The sequence below is a fragment of the Sturnira hondurensis genome, unplaced genomic scaffold, assembly GCF_014824575.4.
Source record: "Sturnira hondurensis isolate 20B ecotype Veracruz unplaced genomic scaffold, ASM1482457v3 Scaffold0008196, whole genome shotgun sequence".
Classification (NCBI taxonomy): domain Eukaryota; kingdom Metazoa; phylum Chordata; class Mammalia; order Chiroptera; family Phyllostomidae; genus Sturnira; species Sturnira hondurensis.
Genome location: NW_028080827.1, coordinates 24,101,808 through 24,124,617, shown reverse-complemented (window position 1 = coordinate 24,124,617; position 22,810 = coordinate 24,101,808). Strand labels below are relative to the sequence as shown.

General features: G+C 38.6%; 1 protein-coding gene across 6 annotated transcripts in view; it reads left to right on the top strand.

The window, feature by feature from the left end:
• The window catches only part of DDHD1 (DDHD domain containing 1), an 84,893-nt gene that overhangs the window by 4,213 nt on the left and 57,870 nt on the right, over positions 1-22,810 (top strand). The gene's annotated exons all lie outside the window — the stretch shown is intronic.

The following is a 22,810-nucleotide window of genomic DNA, read 5'->3' as shown; positions in this document are numbered from 1 at the left end:
TATATATAATGTGCTTAGAATATGGATCACAGAAAACCACACCTTATTTGTACATGAAAGTTAATAAAGCTAACCAGTGCAAAATTGCACCTTATCACAGGCAAAACACTATAAAAATATTAGCAAGAAAGTGGCCAAAGCATTTTAGTAATAACTATGAGAAAATATATGGAACATTAGAGAGATATTTGAGGAGTTTAAAATAGTGTATAGTAATTCGGATAGCCATATGTGCTGTGTGCACTGGAGAATATGTAATATCCACTCATTGACTAAGTTTATAAAGTTATTTAATTGACCAAATATGTAGTTTCCAGAAGCAGTCATTAACTGTAAGCTTTCTTTCCCTCCCTATTCTGGTGTATTTATAAGACCTCTTGCATTATTATGATTCTAAACCATTTTAAGTCCCAGTTCTTCCCTCACTCCTCCCTCCCTCCCCTCCTTTTTAATTGATTCTAGAGAGAGGGGAAGGGATGGAGAAAGAGAGGGAGAAAATTGTGGACGTGAGAGAGAAACACCAGTCAGTTGCCTCCTGCATGCACTCCTACCCTGGACCCAACCCACAGCCCAGGCATGTGCCCTTAATTGAACCTGCAACCTTTCAGTTTGTGAGATGATGCCCAGTCAACTGATGCCCAATCACACTGGCCAGGGCAGTTTCAGACACTTTAAAAATTAACTAATATTCATAATACAGGCTGGGGCAGCAGTAGGTTTACAATTATGAGTTTATTCTTGTACTTTTTCCATATGAACAACTGTAAACCTACTTTTACCCCACCCTGTATATTGAAGAGAAGATAATATTCCCAATAAAATGAGGTATAAAAATTAGGGGTTTTTTTTCTGTAAGTACACAAATTATGTGATATTTGGCGTAGTGGAAATCATTTCTTAGGTCTTTTTCATTCTAGAGTTAATAACCTTAATGATTAATAACCCTTTATGAGGTACAGGACATCATGGGAAAATAATGGAGTCCAAGCTTGAAGACACTCTTTCCTGATCAGTTTCTGCCTCCAATAAAGCAGAACTATAGGGAACAGCAACCAGATATTGATATGCTTACTGAGAAAGTGTTAAGAGACTTTTATCTCGTACTCGTTTTAACTGTATTTATCTCCCACTAGCCCAGACTGGAAAGCATCTTTGTAAAAGGCGAAAGATTTATACGATCTGAAGAGAAACCAGAGTATAGAAAGCATCTTTGAATGGCACTAAAATCCTAGCTGCTCAGGTTTGTGAAAGCCTGGCATAGTCTTCTGAGAACCCCATTTTACATCAAGCCGGCTTTAGACAGCATTTTTCATTGACCTAATGAAATAGCTCAAGGATATGAATGACTAATGAGTGACATGTATGGAGCACAGGACTTGATACTACCTGACCAAGGCTTTCAGGACTTTACTTTTTCTTTGCAGTGTTTATTAGCTTAAAAACTCATCTGCTGTCAGTTACTTGTTTGTGTGTGGCTCAGATGTAGTATTTGTATCATGCAAGTGCTAATATGTAAATGTTCAGAGCATTTAGGTATGGCTTTCTTTCCTCCATTTGTTCCTCCCTCTTTTCTTTCCTCTCTTACTGGATTGGGTTTTTTGGAATTCTGATTGCCCAACAGGATTTTTCTGTCCGGCAATCTGAAGAATCTGTCGGGCAATAGAGAGATGTAAAACCCTTTGGAGTATGTGGCAGGTAACACGTAAGAGTGGATTTGGTTTACCTTTGTTTTCAGATCAGCTCTTACCCTACCTCAGCTCATCAGTTTCATCTCTGCCACCCCCATTTCAATTTTTACTGGTTGTTCTAGAGAGGTAGCATTGTGTAATGTTTGTGAATGTAAATAACCACTGAAGGTAGACTGTCTGGGCCCAAATTTCAGCCCTGCTGTGTACTATTTGCATGACTTTGGGCAACTTAAATTCTTTGTGGATAATAGCATTTATCCATATTTTAGGATTGTTGTAATAAATAAGTTAAAATATTTCAAGATCTTGAAACATCCCATGATAAATAGTAAGATCTATATAACAGCTTTATATAACTTCTCCATTTGCCTGCCTCTTCTATCCTTTCAAACTTATAACCCACTTTATGTTCTTAGCTTTCAACTTTTGTATTTCGACTTGTTGTCTCTTTACTGACTTAGCATTTTTTTGGCCTTGACTCTTGGTGATCCACTCTTACGTAGGCATAGTCCTAGAACCCTTATAACTGTTGCCTGCTTTTAGGAGAAACTGTAACATTTTTGCCTAGTCTTTCAGGCCTCAGAAAGAGCTTTGCTTTCTTGATTCTTCCTGGCTTGGACCCAGAAGAGTGCACCAGTCATTCTTGAAAATCTACTGCCTGTGGGAAAGGAGAAGTTTTTCCCATAAAAGCATTCTAAATTCTTGAACATCTACTTTTATTGTTATGCAGGTTCTGTCACCAGATGTGGCGAGTTACTGGCTTCATCCCCAAATCTCATTTATAGCATCTCTAACCAGCTACCAGGACTTTTGATACAATAGAGAACTTTACAGCTTTTTATAACACGACTAATTTTTCAGTGGAGGCAGAGCCAGAAGTGTTCTGGCTTTCTGCCATGTTGGCAAGACAGAAATGACCCATAATTCCCCTTACAGTGGAGACCTCGGCGTGAAAACTTGGATTTTTCTTAATTGACCTGCAGTTGAACCAGCAGAGGTAGGGATGACAATTGTGTTCTGGCACCTGGTACAACATTGAGCTTCAAAAATCAATCTGCCTTTAGTCCAGGGATTTGAAGTGGTGATTCCTTATCCAGTATTGGCAGTAAAAGCCAAGCAGGTTCAGAGAACAGACCTTGGTTGTCAAGTCCCTTAGTTTGAATCCTTGATTTACTACTCATGAGACTTTGGGTAAGTTATAATCTCTCTGTGGCCCAGTTTCTCTTTTGTAAATGGATAATTCCTGCTTTATGGGGTTGTTATGACTGTTTCATTGGAATATACATATGTAGAACACTTAGTGTGGTACCTAGTTCTGTGTTAGCTATTTTATTTAAGCCAGGTTGGTATATTGGCTCTTATACTAAAAGCCTGTCTTCTAGAAATTAAAGTGTGTGGTTGACCAGTTTATTTGTGAAAAAGAAGAGTAGGAAGCTATGACTGTACCAAAATTACTTCAACCTAAATTTGATGACATGCATATACATAACACTAAACATAGATACATATTCCCCCCACCTCACCTCCCCGCCTTTCCTCTGTCTTTCCCTTCTCCTCTCCCGTTGTGTGTGTGTGTGTGTGTGTGTGTGTGTGTGTGTACTTAAACCTGCTTAATCTCACCCTCTGAGAGTTCTGGGAATCACAAAATATCACATTTTGTTCCACTCTGAGATTGACCAAAATGAAGACATTTCCAGGTAAGGTGAGGGCAATGGAATAGTCTTCAGCCTCTGAATTGTGTCTCTGTGTTCCCTTGCCTGTAGAATGGCATCCTATGTTAGTTAGATCAGTAGTTTGCATATTTTATTGACCCTAACAGTCAAGTGCAAGATGGTTAAGAATATAGATTCTCAGATCATCTTTGGATATTACATTCAATAGATCTGATCCTGGAGCCTGAGAATCTTCCTCCTTGCTTGGTATCCCAAGTAGTTCTGATTTCAGGGTTTCGTAGACCTCACATTAAAAACAATTCAGCCCTGGCTGGTGTGACCCAGTGGATTCAGTGCTGGTCTGCAAACTTGAAGGTCGCAGGTTTGATTCCCAGTCTGGGCACATGCCTGGGTTGCAGGCCAGGTCCCTAGTTGGGGGTGTATGAGAGGCAACCAATAGACGGATATTTCTCTCCCTCTTTCTCCTTTTCCCTCTCTCTAATAAATAAAATGTTTTTTAAAAAGTTCATTAATTCCTCCATTCTAAATGGCTCAAAGCTCCTTCATCTTGAGTTGTTTCCACTTATACTCAGAGAATTACCAGTTCAGCTAGTCCACGTTGAATTTGAAGGGATTTTAGAGGAACTAGCTCTCAACTCAAAAATCGGTATCTTTATTTCATCTCTGTTTTGTTTTTACCTACCTATTTCAGCTCTGTCCTTTCAATTTAAAACTTTCATATCTTTACCAATTTCCTGTAAACTCATTCTAGCGATTATTGAGAAGGACAAAGTCCCCTTAATTATAATATAATTTATGTTTATTTATTTATTCTTTTAGTTCTCTTGGTTTTTATTTTATGTATTTTGAAGCTCTGTTATTAGGCACATACACATATATGATTGTATATCTTTCTGATGAAACAATGCCTTTATAATTTTGAAATGGTGCCCTTTATCTGTAGTCTATTTCTTATATTGAGGTGTACTTTGATACTAATTTGGCTGCTCCCAACATTCCTTAAATTAGTATTTTATGATGTAGCTTTTCCTGCCCTTTTACTTTGAAACCTGTATATGCCTTTACCTATCTTGTTGTTGCTTTTTAAAATCCATTTTGACCATCTCTGCCTTTTATTTGGTGTTTTAGGCCATTTACATTTAAAGTGATTAATGCTGTTTGAGTTTAAATTGACCATCTTGCTTGTTTTCTGTTTGTCCCATTCTCTGTTCATTTTTCCTTCTTTTCTTTCCTCCTTTTAGGTTGAGCATGTGTTATTATTTTCTTTTATCTCTATTATTACCTTTAAATAGTTTTAATTTTTTAATTGTATTTATTTTTAGAGAGAGGGAGAAAGAGAGGGAGAGAAACATCAATGTGTGGTTGCTTCTCACATGCCCCCTACTGGAGACTTGACCTGCAACCTAGGCATGTGCCCTGACTAGGAATTGAACCAGCGACCCTTTGCTTAACAGGCCTTGAGATCAATCCACTCACCCACACCAGCCAGAGCAAATATTGTTAATTTTTTTGATGCCATTGTAAATTTTCTGTTGTGTGCAGGATTTTATAGCATTCCTTTAATATTGTTGGACTTCGTTGTAGTCCACAGTCCACTTCACATAGTTTGATCCTATCAAGGCTTTCTTTGAGCTTTATGAGGGTAGTCGAATGCAGCCTTTGGTTTGGGGATACTTTATCCCTACAGCTGGGACAATACCTTTCTGAGGACATTACTCAGTGCTCCATGGATTAGGTCTTTTTTTATTAGATTTTATTGATTATGCTATTACAGTTGTCCTGATTTTTCCACCTTACTCCCCTCCCACCCAGCAACCCCTCTCCCTCAGGCAATCCCCCCACCCTTGTTCATGTCCATGAGTCATACATGTAAGTCCTTTGGCTATTCCATTTCCTATATTGTACTATCCATTCCCACCGCTATTCTGTAACTACCTATTTGTACTTCTTAATCCCCTCACCTCTTACCCATTCTCCTACACCCACCCTCCCATCTCTTTATCTTTAACCTTTGGCATTTTAATTATGATGTAGTTTGTGGTCAGCCTCTTTGTGTCCAACTTGTTTGGGACTCTCTGCTTCCTGGACTTACATGTCTATTTCCTTCACCAAATTAGGGAAGATTTCTTTCATCATTTTTCCAAATGGATTTCCAGTTTCTTGTTCTTTTTCTTCTCCTTCTGGTACCCCTATGAAGTGAATGTTGGAATGCTTGAAGTTGTTCCAGAGGCTGTGTACACTACCCTCATTTGGTGGGGGGGGGGGATTCTCTTCTTGTTATTCTGATTGGTTGGTTTTTGCTTCCTTGTGTTCCAAATCATTGATTTGATTCTCGGCTTCATCCACATTACTGTTGTTTTCCTGAAAATTGTTCTTTATTTCAGTTAGTGTATCCTTCACTTCTGACTGGATTATTTTTTTGTGTTGCTGAGGTCCTCACTAAGTTCCTTGAGCATCCTTACAACCAGTGTTTTGAACTCTACCTCTGATAGCTTGCTTATCTCCATTATGTTAGCTCTTTTTCTGGAGTTTTGATCTGTTCTTTCATTTGGGCCATGTTTCTTTGTCTCCTCATTTTGACAGCTTCCTTGTGTTTGTTTCTATGTATTAGGTAGAGCTGCTTTGACTTTGTGTCTTGGTGACGTGGCCTAATGTAGTAGGTGTCCTATAAGATCCAGTGGCCCAGCCTCCCCTATCACTCAAGCTGGTTACTAAGGGTGCACCCTTCATGTGGGCTGAGTATACCCTTCTCTTATAGTTGAGCCTTGATTGCTGTTGGCAGGTCAAAAGGAGGGATTTACCTAAGCCGGTCAGCTTCAAGGATTGGCTGTGACCACTGACAGCCAACCTCCGCCTTTTGTGGTGGATCAGCTGTGTAGGGGCAAGGTGGTGCTCTGACATGGTCCATGGTTGGTGGCTGTCCACTGGGTGCACCAGCCCCTGGGATTTCCCAGGTGGTTCAGGCCAAGAGCAGCCCCCACCACCTGTGTTTTTCCCTGGGGGCCACCCTCCCTGCCTGAGTTTAAAGCAGTCCAATGGCTGCCATTTTTTAAATTAATCAATTTTTAGAGAGATGGAAGGAGAAAGAGAGGGAGAGAAACATCAATGTGTGGTTGCCTCTTGGGCATGCCCCCTACTGGAGACCTGGCCTGCAACCCAGGCATGTGCCCTGAGTGGGAATCAAATCAGTGACCCTTTGGTTTAGCAGGTCCACACTCAATCCACTGAGTTACACCAGCCAGGGCAGATCACTGCTACTTGTGGTGGGCTTAGAGATTTCCTGTCAAAGCCAAGTGGTCAATCTATGCTGCTAGTTCTGGGCCTAGGGCTCACTGAGGCCAGCTGCTACTTGTTTGAGAGAACTTAGGAGGTTGTGAAGCATGAGCCAAGACCATTCAGGTGGAAATGCAGAGTGGGTGGGCCCATAAGTTGGGTGATGGGGTCTCTGGGGATCTACAAGACAGGTTGATGGAATCTTATGGCACCAGTCTGCAGTGTGTGGGGAGGGTTTAGAAAAGGGACAGTGGCTTCTGCTTGCCTTGATGCCAGACACCTTTGCCTCTCCCTGCATGACACTGGTGCCCTGCAAGCTGCCACCCTATCACCAGAGCCCAGACACAGTGAGTCTGAGTAAATGAGTTCATGTGTGGGTTCTTTAAGAGGAACTGCTTGGGGTTCCAGAAGTTTCTTCCAACAACTCAACCCCCGCTGGGTTTTGCAGCCAGAAGTTGTGAGGACTTATCTTTCTGGCACTGGAATCCTGGGGGGGGGGGTGCTGGTGTGGGGTTAGGATTGCTCGCTACTGAGATATTTCTCCCAAACCCTATCCACTACACATGGATTTGGGACTAGCCTGTTCTACACCTGCTCCCTCCTACTAGTCTAGATGGATGTGGTTTCTTTAATTCTGTAGTTGTCAGACTTCAATTCAACTCAGTTTCTGTTGGTTCTGAGTAATGGTTGTTCTCTTTAGTTGTAATTTATTTATGGTTGTGCAAAGAGGCAAGCCATGTCTGTCTGTGCCGCCATCTTGACTGGAAGTCCCAGATTAGGTCTTTTTTAGTGTGGCTTATTGAAAGTTGAACTATTCCCAGCCTTATATGAGCTCTGGAGATTGTTTTACCTTCTCCTTTCTATAGTCATTTTCCCTGCCCTTAGGTAGTTTTCCTCAATGTATATATAAGTAAGTATTCAACCAAAGACTCAAGGGTATTTCTCCAGAGATCTCTCAGCACTCTTTCTGTAGAGCCTTCTGTTTTGCAGTATTTTGCCCCACAGGTTCTAGCTCCCTTGACATCCCTGAACTCTGAGACAGTTCACATATGATCAGAACTGCTAGACTCCGGTTACTCTTCCTGCACTGTGGCCTGGAAACTCTAGACATTAAGATTGGTCAACTATAGTTATTCTCTCAGCATTCGCTGTCCTTTTCTGCCTATATATTTTATCTGATTTTTCTAGTTGTTTAAGGTGGAACAGTAAATCCAATATGTGTTAGTCCATCATGGCTAGGAGTAGAAGTCTGTCCATTCCATATAGCAAACTAATTTACTCTCTCCATTCTTGGCGGTCTTGTCTTTGTTTCTCTCTGTTAGGCACAACTCAGTACTCTCATCTCCTACAGCATTCCTGCAAGGAATGTTGAAATGGTCAGTGATAATACCTTTATAGAGCTAATGTTGATCAGATGGCTATTTTGCCACACAGGAGAATTGGGACGTATTCTGCAACTGCTTTAATGGATGGTGGACAGAAGCTGCGGTTAGACTTGCACCTCAGAACTCTTTGCTGCCGCCTCTTTTGTTGGCACAATACTTGTGGCCTACCAAACCAGTTGCTGCATTTAATTCTCATGCTTCCTGATCTGCACCTTTCTTTTTCTCTTTATTTCTTACAGCTCACTGTAAAAAACAGATTCTTATGGATTCCTCTTTTTCACATCAAAGGACCCACTTTTTACCACCAGGAGGTAAATCAGGATTAACCCGCTGGTCACAGTCTGTCTATAGTGAGTTCATCTGCAGGTCTTAGCTCATATTTAGGTTTTTATATTCTGAGCCTGCTTCTCCTGTTGTCGAAGTGTAACATTTTCATTTTGGAAGAAATATTAAGGGAAAGGGGAGTTTAATTAAGCCAAATAGATGAGGAAAGCTAGTTTTAGTTTTGATAGTGGCCAGATTTAACTACTGCATATAGTTTTAGAAACTTGAAAAGATACTGTGTGGATTATAATAATGCCATAATTTGGAATGGGATTTTATAGTTTACAAAGTGCTTTCACATGCATTATTTTTTAATTCCTATTATACCCTACAGTGAGACAGACTGTCCTCATATTACAGATGATAAACTGAGGCCCAGAGAGGTTAAGGGATGGAACTGGAATTAGAGCCTATGCCTCTGAGTCTTTAACCAGTTTCCTTTCTCCTGTGTAACATGTATGAACACACAGCTTATGCCACCTGAGCAGATATGGAGGTTATGTGCCAATAGTACCTAATACCCTGGATTATTTTATAATTAATAATTCTGTGTAATTAATATATAATAATTCTAATAGTAATTAATTCTGTGTAAGAATTGCCTACATTGCTACATATTCCTTCTAGTTGGTGATTTTCTAAATATATTCCTCAAATTAATTCTTTGTGACTTTAGTTTTAGAAAATATGTTTTCCTCAGCTTCTTTTTGCATATTTTCAAAAAAGAAGCATTATGCTTGCTGGCATTCTGAGTTTGAAGTATACAATTTTTTCTCCTGTTTCTCCCCTGTTCCTCTTTTTTACAAAAGATTTTTTTATTATTCTTAATCTATAAATATCTATGTAGTGTCTAGGTAAAAGAAGAGCGTGGACTACCTTGAGTTTACAAAAAGCTTTCTTGAGAAATGCATGCTTGATTGGGGTGTTAAGGACTGGTGTTATTGCCAGAGAGAATGGCATGTCTAAAAGCTTGGAGTCAAGAAGGAGGACGCTTGCATTCAGAGGACTCTACAGATTCTGTTTGGCAGGAGCATTGGGAAAAATAGAAAAAAAATAGAAAAGGGTAGAAGGAGGAACTGGATATGTAGAGTCTAATCAGGGTGGGGCTTCCATACTGAAAATTTAAATTTCATCCTATGAAAGTGAAATAATTGGAAAGTATAAAATGGGAAATTGGCCAGATTATATTTTAGAGTTATTATTCTGGCAACAATGTGGAATGTAAATGGAAAGCTAGAAAGTGATATCATAATCAGAGAGACTTGCAGTATTGCAGGTGAAAAACAGTTGAGGGTCTAGGGCCATGCTCTTTGAATGGTTATTGGAAAGGTGGAAGTAGGTGTCAAGGAAGTAGAATATGTACACTGTTGGTACAATGTGAGTAAGTGGAAGGGTAGTCCAGGTTGTCTCTAGTGTTTTAACTTGAGTGGATTGTGATGGTTCCCCCTGCCCCCAGGTTCACATTAAGATGGCTGAGGGATGCTAAATAATAATTTATTTTGACGTAACTTCATTTAAAGTACTGTTGCATATCCAGCTATTGAAGCATCTAGTGGGTATTTGCAGGTATAGGCGTGGAGCTCAGAAGAAAACAGCACTGAAATTAAAGATGCAAAAATCCTCATAATTTAAGCCAGTGGTCTCTAAAATATGTTATGCAAATGCTTTTTTATTGTAGTTGTTACAATAAAAGTGTTTGAATTTATATTTACCTTGTAGCTCATCCTTTCAGAACTTTTATTTCTGTATAATGTATGAAACATTTCAGAACAGTAATACATATGGATAATTTATAAAAATATATATATATGAGAATATACTCAAAACATTTTTGGAGATCATTGATTTAAACTGAGTAGTCACTTCTGGACATTTGCTTTCTAGTAGCAACCTTGGTGAACTTCTTTAAAAGTACACATTTCTGAACTCTATCTCCAGAGACTCTGTGTAATTAAGGGTAGAGCAAGGAATTTGAAAAATCCATCTTTTATTTAATGCCATTGATTCTGATAATCAGCCAGATTTGAGAATCACAGGTTAAAACCATAGAAAATATGTAGAGTATAGAATGAGAAGCTACAAGAAGATAAGATAGATCCATTTGAATGATACTCTATTGATTCTAGAATGAGAAGATAGGATAAGATAAGATAGGTTTGGATGACACTTTGCTGATGCTAAAAGTTCCAACTAATTCATTTTCTTATTTTAATCTAATAGAATGGCCGTAGTCAATATTGCAGATATTATCTCCACTAAGCTAAAATTAACAATAAAAAATCAAGTCTTTTTTAATGTTATATACTACATTTTTGGCACAGGTTTCTCTCCCATATCTATGCAGGTTATATGCAACATTTTTGACTAGCCAAGTCCCTAGAGAGAACTTTTTCCCTAAGCTTACATGTAAAATTCTGGATTGCCTAGAACCACCAAAATATTTAACTCCCAAGGGTAAGGACAAAGGGCCCGTGATTTAAAGCATATTTTTCATTTTGAAACATAAAGATTACTACCAACATCTAAAATCTGCTTTATGTGGATTAAAATTTGAGAAAGAATTAAAGTGTAATGTGAATGCCTGGAAGGATTATGTAATGAAGACTTTTGAGGACTATTATGGGCTGTGTCAGCAAACCTGTCCGTTAAAGCCCTTACTACTACTAACTTAGACTGTGACTGTATTTGCAGATAGGGCCTTTAAAGAAATTATTAAATTTAAATGAGGCCATTGGATAGGCCCTAATTCAGTCTGACTGTTGGCCTTATAAGAAGAGGAAATTTGGACACACAAAGAGATACCAGGGATGCACGTGCACAGAGAAGAGATGCTGTGAGGCCATGGTGAGAAGGTAGCCATCCACACCCCAAGGAGAGAGGCCTCATGAGACCCAAACTTGCCAATACCATATTCTTGGACTGCTGGCCTCGAGAACTATGAGAAAATAAGTTTCCCTTGTTTGAACCATCCAGAATGTGGTTTGTTTGTTTTTTTATAACAACCCTAGCAAACTGATGCAAGGACTGCAAGCCACTTATGCAACTTTATAGTTACACTATGAAGAACTAAGAAACAGATGCAGGTTTTAAAACTCTGTGGCCTTGGCTCTTGAAAGAGAAGAAGCATACAATATTTAGGGTATGATTGTATTGTCCAGAGTTTCTGATCTCTATGAAATTGGTTTAAACTTTGTGAGTGGTAGATATTATTTCCTAAACATAATTTAGCATTCGTAGTGTAATTGTTACTTGCAAATATGATCAAATTATGTGTATATATATTTGTTTCATAAGGTAGAATTTTGTGTGATTGCTAACTACTAACTCGAGTTTGCAATTATAACATTGTAGACAGGCTAAATGATGTTTAAGGTAACACTTTGTATTTGTTTTACACTATTCCTCCAGATTATAGTTCCTTTCTAGTGAATAAGCAGGTAAGTATTCAGGTATTCAGATGGAAGATGACATTTTGATATGTAGTTTCTAATTTACTGCCTTTCATTTAATTTACCAATTAAACATTCTTTTGTACATAATGTTTTATCACCTTTTGAGAACTATCAACTTATTCTTAATTATTGATTTTGTTATGAAATATTTCAAATATAGAACAGTTTCAAGGGTGTCAAACTCATTTTCACCCCACGCCACATCAGCCTTGAAGTTGCATTCAAAGGGCCAAGGAGGTCCAGTTTCAGGCCAGATAAAACAAGGTGGATGGGCCCAACTGGCCCTTGGGCCTTATGTTTGCCACCTGTGGTCTAGATAACATAACCAACAATCAATAGTACTTCCTCTCACTCAGCCTAAGAAATTAAACATGACAGATGTAATCAAAATCTCTTGTGACCCCTCCACTCCCTTTTCTTCAACCTGAAAGTAACTACCCGTCTAAATTTGCTGTTTATTCCCATGCATTTTTTAGATTATTAGGTTATTTTGTGCATTGCCTTTTTTTCTTTTTTTGCTTTTTTTGACTTTATACAAATAGTGCCATTCTGTTTGTATCTTTCTGCAGTTTGCTTTATGGTTCAGGTTAGGTTTTTGAGATTTATTCATTCTGACACATAAAACTCTAGCTATTTGTTTTTACATCATATGGTGGTAGTATTTCATTGCATGAATGTGTCACAATTTGTTTTTCTCTTTGGACACTTAGGTTGTTTGCAGTTTTTTGCTACTGTAAACATTTCTGTTACAAAAGAATATTATATACATCTTTTTGTATAAACGTGCCAGAATTTCTCTAGAGTACATACCTAGGAAAAGAATTGTTTCAAATTCCACCTCTGATGATTACCTATCAGTCCTGAGTATATTTCATGTTACAGGTTTATTGGCTATTTGAGTTTCCTGTCATGAAAATCTTGTTATTATCAGGTAAAGTCCAATGAGGAGACAGAAACCACACAGTGATTTCAGCAGAGAAGGTGTAACAAAAAGGAATGAAGTAAAAAGGCAAAGAGAGCTCTGAAGAATAAAAAAATAACAGATACAGGTTCCAGCCACTGCCGGTAGGACTGACATGAGCACCCGAGAAAGAGGCCAGTTTCTCTCAGAGCTGAGATTCTTGACTTCTCAAATGTGTGTGGCATTCAGTGGTCACAGTGTGTGGGGAAGAACTCCCCTCAGGCTGCCCGAGGGGTTACAGGAGCAGACCAAGGAGTGGTGCCCAGCAGGTTACATTCCACAGTGAATCTGCCTGGGGGGGGTACTGGTACTGGGGAACGTGCCCATAGGAAGCTGCCCATAGGAAGCTGCCGTTGCTGTTAGCATCTGGGCACTGCTGAAAAGTGAAATTCACATCCTGCAAGAACCCAGTAAGGTGATCACAGTGGAAACAGGAAGAGAAACCCCTTATTCTTCATTATCAAGGATGGTTTATTAGAAATCATTCATTGATACTTGAGCCACATATTGGTTTAAATAGGCCTCTGTGGGGCTGATCCTACAAATAGTATAGTCGAGAGTTCCCAGGTGTTGAGTTTACAACAAACCTTAAGAATGTTTCTGCCTCTTTCTTTTTGATTCTTCTTGTCATTGTGTCCTTCACCTTTTCTTGTGTCTTCTACTTTTCTTATTTCTAATCTTTGCTAATCTCTTTTTCTCCTGAATACCAGTAATTCACCTTTCCTATTTTCCCTTATTGTGTGTTTTCTTCCTGAGTTCTGTGTGGTCAGATGTGCTCTTTGTGTTTCTAAAGCAGTAGTGAATTATAGGCATGCCTTGGACCCTAAGTGGGTAAAGCTGTGGGTATAGCTAAGCTGGAGGAAAAAGGTCAATATTTTCTCTGTATATATATGTGCACAGTATAATGTGGATTGAAATAGTTCTTGGAAACAGACATTTAAAAAGCTTATAGTTATCCCCTCTGCTTCCTGGTATAAGTATGGGTTTTTATACATAAAAATCTAGATTGCCAAATTTTCCCTATCCACATATAAGAAACCCACTCATACTTTTACTTAAATAAATAAAGTAGTCATAGTGAGAAAATGGACTTCACTATATTTTCTAGTCAAGAAGAAAATATTTTCTTTTGATTCTAGTAAAGGCCTTTCTTTTATCATAATTTGTCCAAGAGTTGTAATTAGGATAATGACTAAGTTACTTTTTGATAGGCAGGTAGTAATGATAAGTACTAGTCTTTATATTAAGTTTAAATTGACTTTCAATGAGTATGATAAATGAAAAATACTTTGTTAATCCTGTTCCAACATATTTGTTACGTCCATTACCCAGTGCTGAGTTTCTGTGATCCCTGTCTATATAGTCTGTTGTGTGTCATGCGGTGACATTTTAATTATATATCTATGCAAGATTATATTCTATATATGCTTGAAAAAGCAAAATAACAGGCACCTTCTCCTATTCAGCTTTCCATCCTTTGTAAGCGACTTGATCCAAGAGAACTTCAGGAGCTCAAGACACAGGCGGCAGAAAATAGAGGCAAAGGTCGAAGAGATGTACCACCAGTAATTTCTGCAGTATCCTTTACCCATATTCAATCATATAACCAAGCCTAGTTGCACAAGGAGACTAGAGAGTCTTTAACTTGAGTATACTGCTGCCCTGAATAAATCATTACTCTGTTATAAGGAATAGAGGGAGAATAGATAGAAGATGGGCATCTAGCAGTTTTCTTCCAAAATGTGTGATCTTTTATTTTTTCCTGAAAGTATTAGGGTTCTCCAGATAATAAAATAGATTATAAGGAATTTGCTCGTGCATTATTGGAGGCTGGTGAGTACAAAATCTGTAGAGGTATTATCCTAGTTTGAGTCCAAAAGTCAACAGGCTGCTGTTAGAACCAGGTAGAACCAGTGACCCTGTTCAAAGGCCCTCAGGCGTGCGGAATACTCTCCAAGAGTCCCAACAGATGCCTGAAACCACAGGTAGTGCCAAACCCTCTATATACTGTATATTTCCTATACTTACATACCTGTGGTAAAGTTTAATTCATAAATTGGACACACTAAGGGATAAACAACAATAACAGAACAATAATAACAATAGAATAATTATAACAATATACTATAATAAAAGTTATGTGAATGTGGTCACTCATTTCACGGTGCCCTTGCTGAAGTCTTTCTCTAGACTCAGTGCTTTCTGGCATGTCATTGCCATCCATCAGAATACATTTTCTGTTCATGTCTTCCACCCACAAACTCAGTGCCTTTTCCATCTTAACTAAGATTACAGTTACACACTGTAGCTGTAACTTTTGTCATTTGAAATATGACAGCAAAACTAGCCAGAAGTTTATTTCCTTCTTCACAGTTTCACAGATAGAAAATTCATTCATACCAAAGATGTAAGCAACCTCAGCGTACAAATGTTTCTCTTAAGTCAAGAACTTCTACGTTTTCACTTACAGGGAGTACTTTACATGTTCTCTTTGGCATATCTGAATTGCCAGCATCACTTCTCTTGAGCTTTGGGGTCATTATTAAGTAAAGTAAGAGGTAGTTGAACATAGCACCGGACACCACCACAGTCAATCTGATAACCAAGATGGCTACTAAGTGACTAACAGGCAAGTAGTGCATACAGTGTGGCTGCCCATGAGATTTTATCACATTCCTCAAACAGTGCATAATTTAAAACTTATGAATTCTTTATTTTTAGAATTTTCAATTTAATAGTTTCGGACCATGTTTGACCATGGGTGACTAACTGAAACCAAGGAAAGCAAAACAAGTAGTGCCATGATTTATTTATTTAAAAAAATTTTATTATGGGCATCATTCCATGTCAGTAAGTACAGACCTACCTTTTATGACTGTTATTTCTTTGTGGATATATTATCCACTTATTCATGTTTGGTTTATTCAGTGAATATTTTTAACATTTGTGTGGCAAGCAACATATATATTCAATCTTCTATTGGTAGAAATTTAGATCATTTATTTTGTTTGTTTTTATTCTTTTGTTATAACAGTGCTGAGGTATACACCTTTGTGGTGTACCTTTACACATTTTTTTGCAAGATGTTTGTATTTCTAGAATTACTCTATAAAAAGATAACTAGTGTTTTAGGTTTTAAAAGGTATTTGAGGCCCAGAGTTTCTCAGTCTCAGTACTGTTAATGTTTTGGGTCAGATAATTTATTGTTGCTAGGCAGGATGGGGCGGAGTGGGGAGAGCTGTTCTGTGCATTGTCAGGTGTTTAGCAACATCCCTGGCCTAGATGCTGGTAGCACTACCACTATCACCACCCCCAGTTACGACAATCAAAAATGTCTTCAAACATTGCCAAATGTCCCCTGGAAGACAAAATCATCCTGGGTTGAGAACCTTTACACTAGCCTTTCTCTCTTTCTCCTCCCATGTAATAGGAATAGTCTGGCATGGGGTTGGGTGAAGAGGTATCCTTATGAGAAGCAGCCTAGTATGGGACATGGGAGGCCAAGTGGGGTGAGTAGGGCAGCCGCAAAGGATGATGGCCTACTGTGGGATGTCAGAGCTTAAGTGGGGTTAAGAGTGTGTATGGTTATGAGGGCAGCCTAGCATGGGGTATTCTGAGCCTGAGCCAGGGTGAGAAGGATATTTATATTGGAGAGGTTGGGGCAATCGTCTCCCATTCAAAATAGAGTGCTCTTCCTTTATATGACCAAAGCCCATTTATGGTGGTTTCCCAGCATTAGAGTTTGATCCCTATAGAGATTGGTTATTGACTTGATGATTTAATATCTATTGTATCATATAATTAGGTATTTATTAGCTGATGTCTCTATTATTTACAATTGTTTTCATGGTAGAAGTAGCTAGACAAAGAACATAGCTCTCAACTATCTGATACTCACCTGCTAACATAATGCTAATCCAAAGAAGCCAAATAAAAAGGTAAGAAATATGATTTCACTGTATAAATTATTAAAAGTAAAACTAATCTTTGGTGCCAAATGTTATGATTGTTTACCTTTGTGAGGGTTGAGGGTTTAGCACTTGGAAGGGAGATGAGAGAAGGCGCCTTCCGAAGTGTTTACAATGTTCTCTTTTTTTGATCTGGGTGTAGTTAACACCTTTACCTAGTTAACACTTTTTACCTTTTTTTGTAAAAAGCTATTTAGCTATATGCTTATGATTTGCACTCTTTCTGTATGTGTCCTCCTTAAACAAAATGTTCACCCCCCCCCCCACAATCCCACTTTTTTATTCTTGGAAAAAAGACTCTTTCCTCTGAATCAGATAATTATCAGAAAATAGAATGTTAATGGATGACACACCCTGCGGCATGAACCCACCTAAGCAGATAAGCAAGCACCGCTCACTGAGGAAGGCCCAGTTTGGAGTACTAAAGATAGTGCTCAGTCTTTGAAACCTACCAACCAGTGGAGTAATGCAGAGTGAGATATATCCTGTGCAGCAACTTTCAACATCCTTTTTAAAAAAATTTTAATTGTTGTTCAAGTGCAGTTTTCTGTCTTTTACTCCCATCCCAGCCCACCCACCTAAACATCCTTTTATTGCACTCATACTTTATGGTAGGTGCTTATCTTTTAGAGACATTGTACCCACATCCAGGGATCCCACAGAAGTGAAGAAGACTAAACGGAATACAGTAAGATAAATACAGATAAGTATGTGCAGAATTAATTCATTGAAATCACAGAGAAGGGACAGTGACGAAAGGCTTCCTGAAGGAGAGAAGTATAGAAGTTAGCTAAATGAAGAAAATGGGGAAGAGTATCCCAGGTAGAAGGAACAGTATATGCAGGATACGGAAGTACAACTCAACATGACGCATTCAGGGACTTGAACTTGTCAACATGGAAAGCACAGGGGTCATCAACGTTATCTTATGTATCCCCAGAGCCTGCTCTAGTGTCTGGTTCATGATAAACATTCAGATATTAGTTTGAAAATATACCTAAAGTAGCATTGATATATGAAGAGGTATTCCAAGGAAAGATCGTAAAGAGCTTATAAACCATCCTAAGAAACTCAGTTTATCTGGAGGGCAATGAGAAGTTATAAAAGAATTTAAGTACTAGGATAAGATGACTTGGGGTATTAGAAAGGTTCTCTGAGAGCCCTACAAAAGATGGATTGAATGTCTAAAGAGGAGAGAGTAAGACAGAGGAATCTGTATGTGTATGTATTGCATGTACTTGTATGCATGCTTTCGAGTGGGCATTTGGTGGCGGTGAAAGTTGCACAGTTGAAGCTAGGGAGGAAGTTTCTGAAATAAAACAGGTAGAAATGATGAGAATGTGAACTCAGGCATTGACTGTAGGCCTGATGAGTAAGGGATTAGGGTGATTTAGAAGATACAATCAACAGTACTTAATGTCCAGTATCTAGGAAACCTTTGAGCTCAGGAGACATGTTGGATGACATCCAGATTTCTTTCTCCGGTGACTGGCTGAATGCTATCCACATACCATTCCCTGTGATAGGGGATACGGGTAGAGTAGCGTGGTTGTGTTTTGTTGTTTTATTTTCTGCCAGAACTTAGTGTACTTTTTCTGTAACTATTTGCTGTTTTGGTAACTGTTGATTACTAGGAGATATTTAATTGGCAGTTGAATATTTGGGTCTAAGAGTTCAAGTTAAGATAGAGGCCTGAACATCTATCAGAAGAACACATGTTTGGATTAAGTTCAAGCAAAGAAAAGACTTGGGAGTGCAGATGGGAGCTATAAACTTGTTTTTACTGTTTTTAAAAACTTCCATCATTTTTATGGGGAGGGATGGTTGGCTCTGGTTTTTAAGGTTCATATTAGACTGGCAGTGTGAAAGTTCCTAAACTATCTATTTAAAAATCTCCAGCACCTCTAAATAGCCTGTTTTTCTTTGGGAGAGGGTTAAAAGGGGACTTCCCCTATTTGAGAATATAGGTTGCATTGTGTAGTGGGTAAAGTTTGAATGAACTTTGGAGTCAGACTTTAGTTGGAATCTTTGTTCTCATGTTACTTAGCTTTATGCCTTTGGGCAGTTACTTAGTTTCACTAAGACTCAGCTTACTCCTTTGTAAAACTAGGATAATTAAAGCTATCTTTTAAGATTACTGTCAAAATTAAATGTATTAAGTGAGATGAGCTTTTGGGTCTGGAAGATAAAGGCAACTGTCTAAATCTAAATCTCTGCATTCGTCTTCCCAAAAAGCTGGAAGAAGACCTAAAAGAACCAAACACGTGCACGCACCATGTTTGCCATGTATAATTCGTCCCAGTGTATGGTGCGCACCCATGTTTTTGGCCCAAACTTTCAGGGGAAAAATCTTTTGTTTTAATTTTTTAATTCAATTATATATATATATTTATTTACAGCTAGATACTTGGTTTTTGTATTATAAAGGAATTTTAGCATTTATTTTTGAACATATTGTGGTACAAGAAATTTTATGTAACAAATAATTACAAAACACAAGAACAGATACAAGGTATTTCAGGTACTACCCATGTATAATGCACTCCCATATTTTTCCCTAAAAAATTTGGGCAAAAAAGTGTGCATTATACATGGCAAAATATGGTATTCATACAAATCATACATCACTCACACTTTCAGCATTACTGTAGGATAGACAATACCATGAATTTGTGAAGAAACAGGAAATTACAACAGCTCTTGTTGCTTCTCCAAATCTCTGAGTCTGGAGAGTAGGACAAAGAACTGCTTAATTAAGAGACAGTGAAAAAGAAGAGAGGAGATCAGTGGTTAAAATGAAATGCAAACAAAATTATTCCCAAAAGAAAACTTCCCTTACACAGATGGCAAAATGTGAACACAGGCTTGGGACCTAGTGATTCATAGCACCAGCTGGAGGGAAGGGGTGTGAAAGTGAGAGGGGCCATGAGTAGCAACGTCAGAGAAACATTCCCCTTGGGAGAGAGGATAGAGATAGGGGGCACCTTGGCAGTGAGAGGAAAGAAGGAAGGAGAAAATTTAGGTAAATGAAAGAGAAACAAGGCACACAGGTTCCAAACCCACCCACCCACTACCACCACATCATCCATTAAAACTGCTGCTCCTACTAACCAGCAGAAGCTTTTTTTTTTTTTAGGTTTTATTTTATTTATTTCTAGGGAGAGGAGAAGGGAGGGAGAAAGAGAGGGAGAGAAACAGTGTGTGGTTACCTCCTGTGCCCCTCCTATTGGGGACCTGGCCCAAAGCACAAGCATGTACACTGACTGTGACCCTTGGTTCACTGGTCAGCCACTCAGTCCACTGAGCCATACCAGCCAGAGGATGAAGCACTCTTGAACTAAGAACTCTATCCATAAAATGATAAGGAATAGAAATAAGTTTAATGCCATACAAAGCTACTTTAAGAGGAATACAGAAAATATGTGTAAGTGGGCCCATGCAGTTCGAACTCATGTTGTTTGAGGATCAACTGTATGCCAGAAGAAGTAGAAACACATAATAGATTTTGAATACATCACAATACTAGTCTGGTACAAGAAGATTTTTCAGAACCATCTTGTTAATTTCCTATTGCAAACTTGAAATTAGCCATTTTTTTAAGGATTTGTGTCTGTGTGTGTGTGGTGGAAAATTATATTTAACAATAACAGTCTTTATGTCAGGAGTATTCACTTATACTAGGTTGGTCTTTGTTTCTAGGCCTTAACAGTGGAAAAGCTTGGGGCATTTTTTAAAGAGAAAAGATATCATTAGTTCATGGTGAAATTTCTAATTAAAATTTAAAGGTACACAGTTGCCATTTCTCTGACTTTTATATTTGTATCTGTTTTTTCTTGTGCTACAAATCTTCGTTCTAAATAATATTAACAAAGTCAATATAGTTAACCTACATTTTGAAATAATACCAATATTATAAATTATTAATAATTATAAATGGTGCAGGTACCGTAAAAGGTTTAAGATGTTTGCATTTTTTGTCCATGCCATATTAGCCTAGTATATATGTATGAATTACTGTTTTAAATAAACTATTTGAAGCAATTTTTGTTTATGTGGTTAAATCATCAACTTGCTACATAAGTTTCTTTGTTTTATTTTGCTGTTCATTTTTAGGGATTTGTTAATTCCGTTTTATTTTTGCTTTATTTCTTAAAAAATATGAAGAATTCAAGACAGCTTAGCTAATAGTTGTTTATTTAAATAAATAAATAAATAGTAACTAGAAGTCTTAGGCTTATAGAACAGTATTCAATCAAAGAATCATTTAGTTATTCAAGAAAGTGTTTTTCAGTGTTTTCTAAAAGTTGAGGTATTAACTGTAATTAAAGGTTTCTGTTACTCTGTTAACTGGGAGCCTATAACCAACCTCCAAGGTAGCCCTGAAAAGTACAACACCTGACAATCACACACATTATTACTAAACTACTCTGGGAGTTTCATACCAATATTTTCTAACACATTGAAAAGCAGTCTTGCATGCAACCTGTCTTACTTCCTTAGCCTACTAATTGTGGTTACTCAGGACTTCAGTTATGTAGATGACTACTCATCTACCTTTCTAATGCCAAAGGAACTTTTTTTAAAATATATTTTATTGATTATACCATTACAGTTGTTCTATTCCCCCCCCTTTATTCCCCTCCACCCACACACTCCCTCCCCCACTATTCTCCCCCCTTAGTTTATAACCACGTGTCTCAATTTCTTTAGATTCTATATTTCCCCCACTATTCTCGCCCTCCCCCCTATCTATTTTCTACCTACCATCTATGCTATTTTCTGTGCCTTCTCCCCCCCTTCTCCTCTACCCCCCTGTTTCTAACCCTCCATGTGTTCTTCATTTCTATGGTTCCACTCCTGATCTAGCTGTCCTCTTGGTTTGCTTTTGTTTTAGGTGTGGTTGTTAATAACTGTGTGTTTGCTGTCCTTTCACTGTTCATATTTTTCATCTTCTTTTTCTTATATAAGTCCCTTTAGCATTTCATATAATAAGGGCTTGGTGATGATGAACTCCTTGAACTTGACCTTATCTGAGAAGCACTTTATCTGTCCTTCCATTCTAAATGAAAGTTTTGCTGGATAAAGCAATCTTGGCTGTAGGTCTTTGGATTTCATGACTTGGAATACTTCTTTCCAGCCCCTTCTTGCCTGTAAGGTCTCTTTTGAGAAATCCGCTGACAGTCTGATGGGTACTCCTTTGTAGGTGACTATCCCCTTATCTCTTGCTGCTTCTAGGATTCTCTCCTTCATTTTAGTCTTGGCTAATGTAATTATGATGTGCCTTAGTGTGTTCCTTCTTGGGTCCAACTTCTTTGGCACTCTCTGAGCTTCCTGGATTTCCTGGAAGTCTATTTCCTTTGCCAGACTGGGGAAGTTCTCCTTTATTATTTGGTCAAATAAGTTTTCCACTTGTGGCTGTTTCTTTCCCCCTTCTGGTACCCCTATAATCCGGATGTTGGAATGTTTAAAGATGTCCTGGAGGTTCCTAAGCCTCTCCTCATTTTTTTGAATTCTCATTTCTTCATTCCTTTCTGGTGGGATGTTTCGTTCTTCCTTCTGGTCCATTCCATTGATTTGAGTCCCCGTTTCCTTTCCATCACTATTGGTTTCCTGGACATCTCCCTTCATTTCAATTAGTTTAGCCTTCATATGCTCCTCTAATTTGTGACTGTGTTCCTCTAATTTGTGACTATAATCTACCAATTCTGTGAGCATCCTGACAAATAGTGTCTTGAACTGTGCATCTGAGAGGCTGGCAGTTTCTCGGTCGCTTAGAGTTATTGGCTCTGGGGCTTTGAGTTCTTCTTGCGCCATCTTTTGGGCTGTTCGTGCCTGTTCTGTAGCAGGATCGGAGTCCTAAAGTGTTTACTAGAGCAGGGCAACTAAGTCGCTGGGTTGTGACGTTGTATGTGGGGGCGGGGTCAAAGAGGGACAATGGCTTCCCTCTGCCGCCTGCCGCCGAGACCCCCACCACCACCGTCACCAGGCCCAAGCGTTTCGTTCCACTGCACGCAAGTGTGTCACCGCTGTCAGCCCTCCACCACTGGGTTCGCCCCCTGGGGCCTGCGTGGTCCGTCTCACTGTGC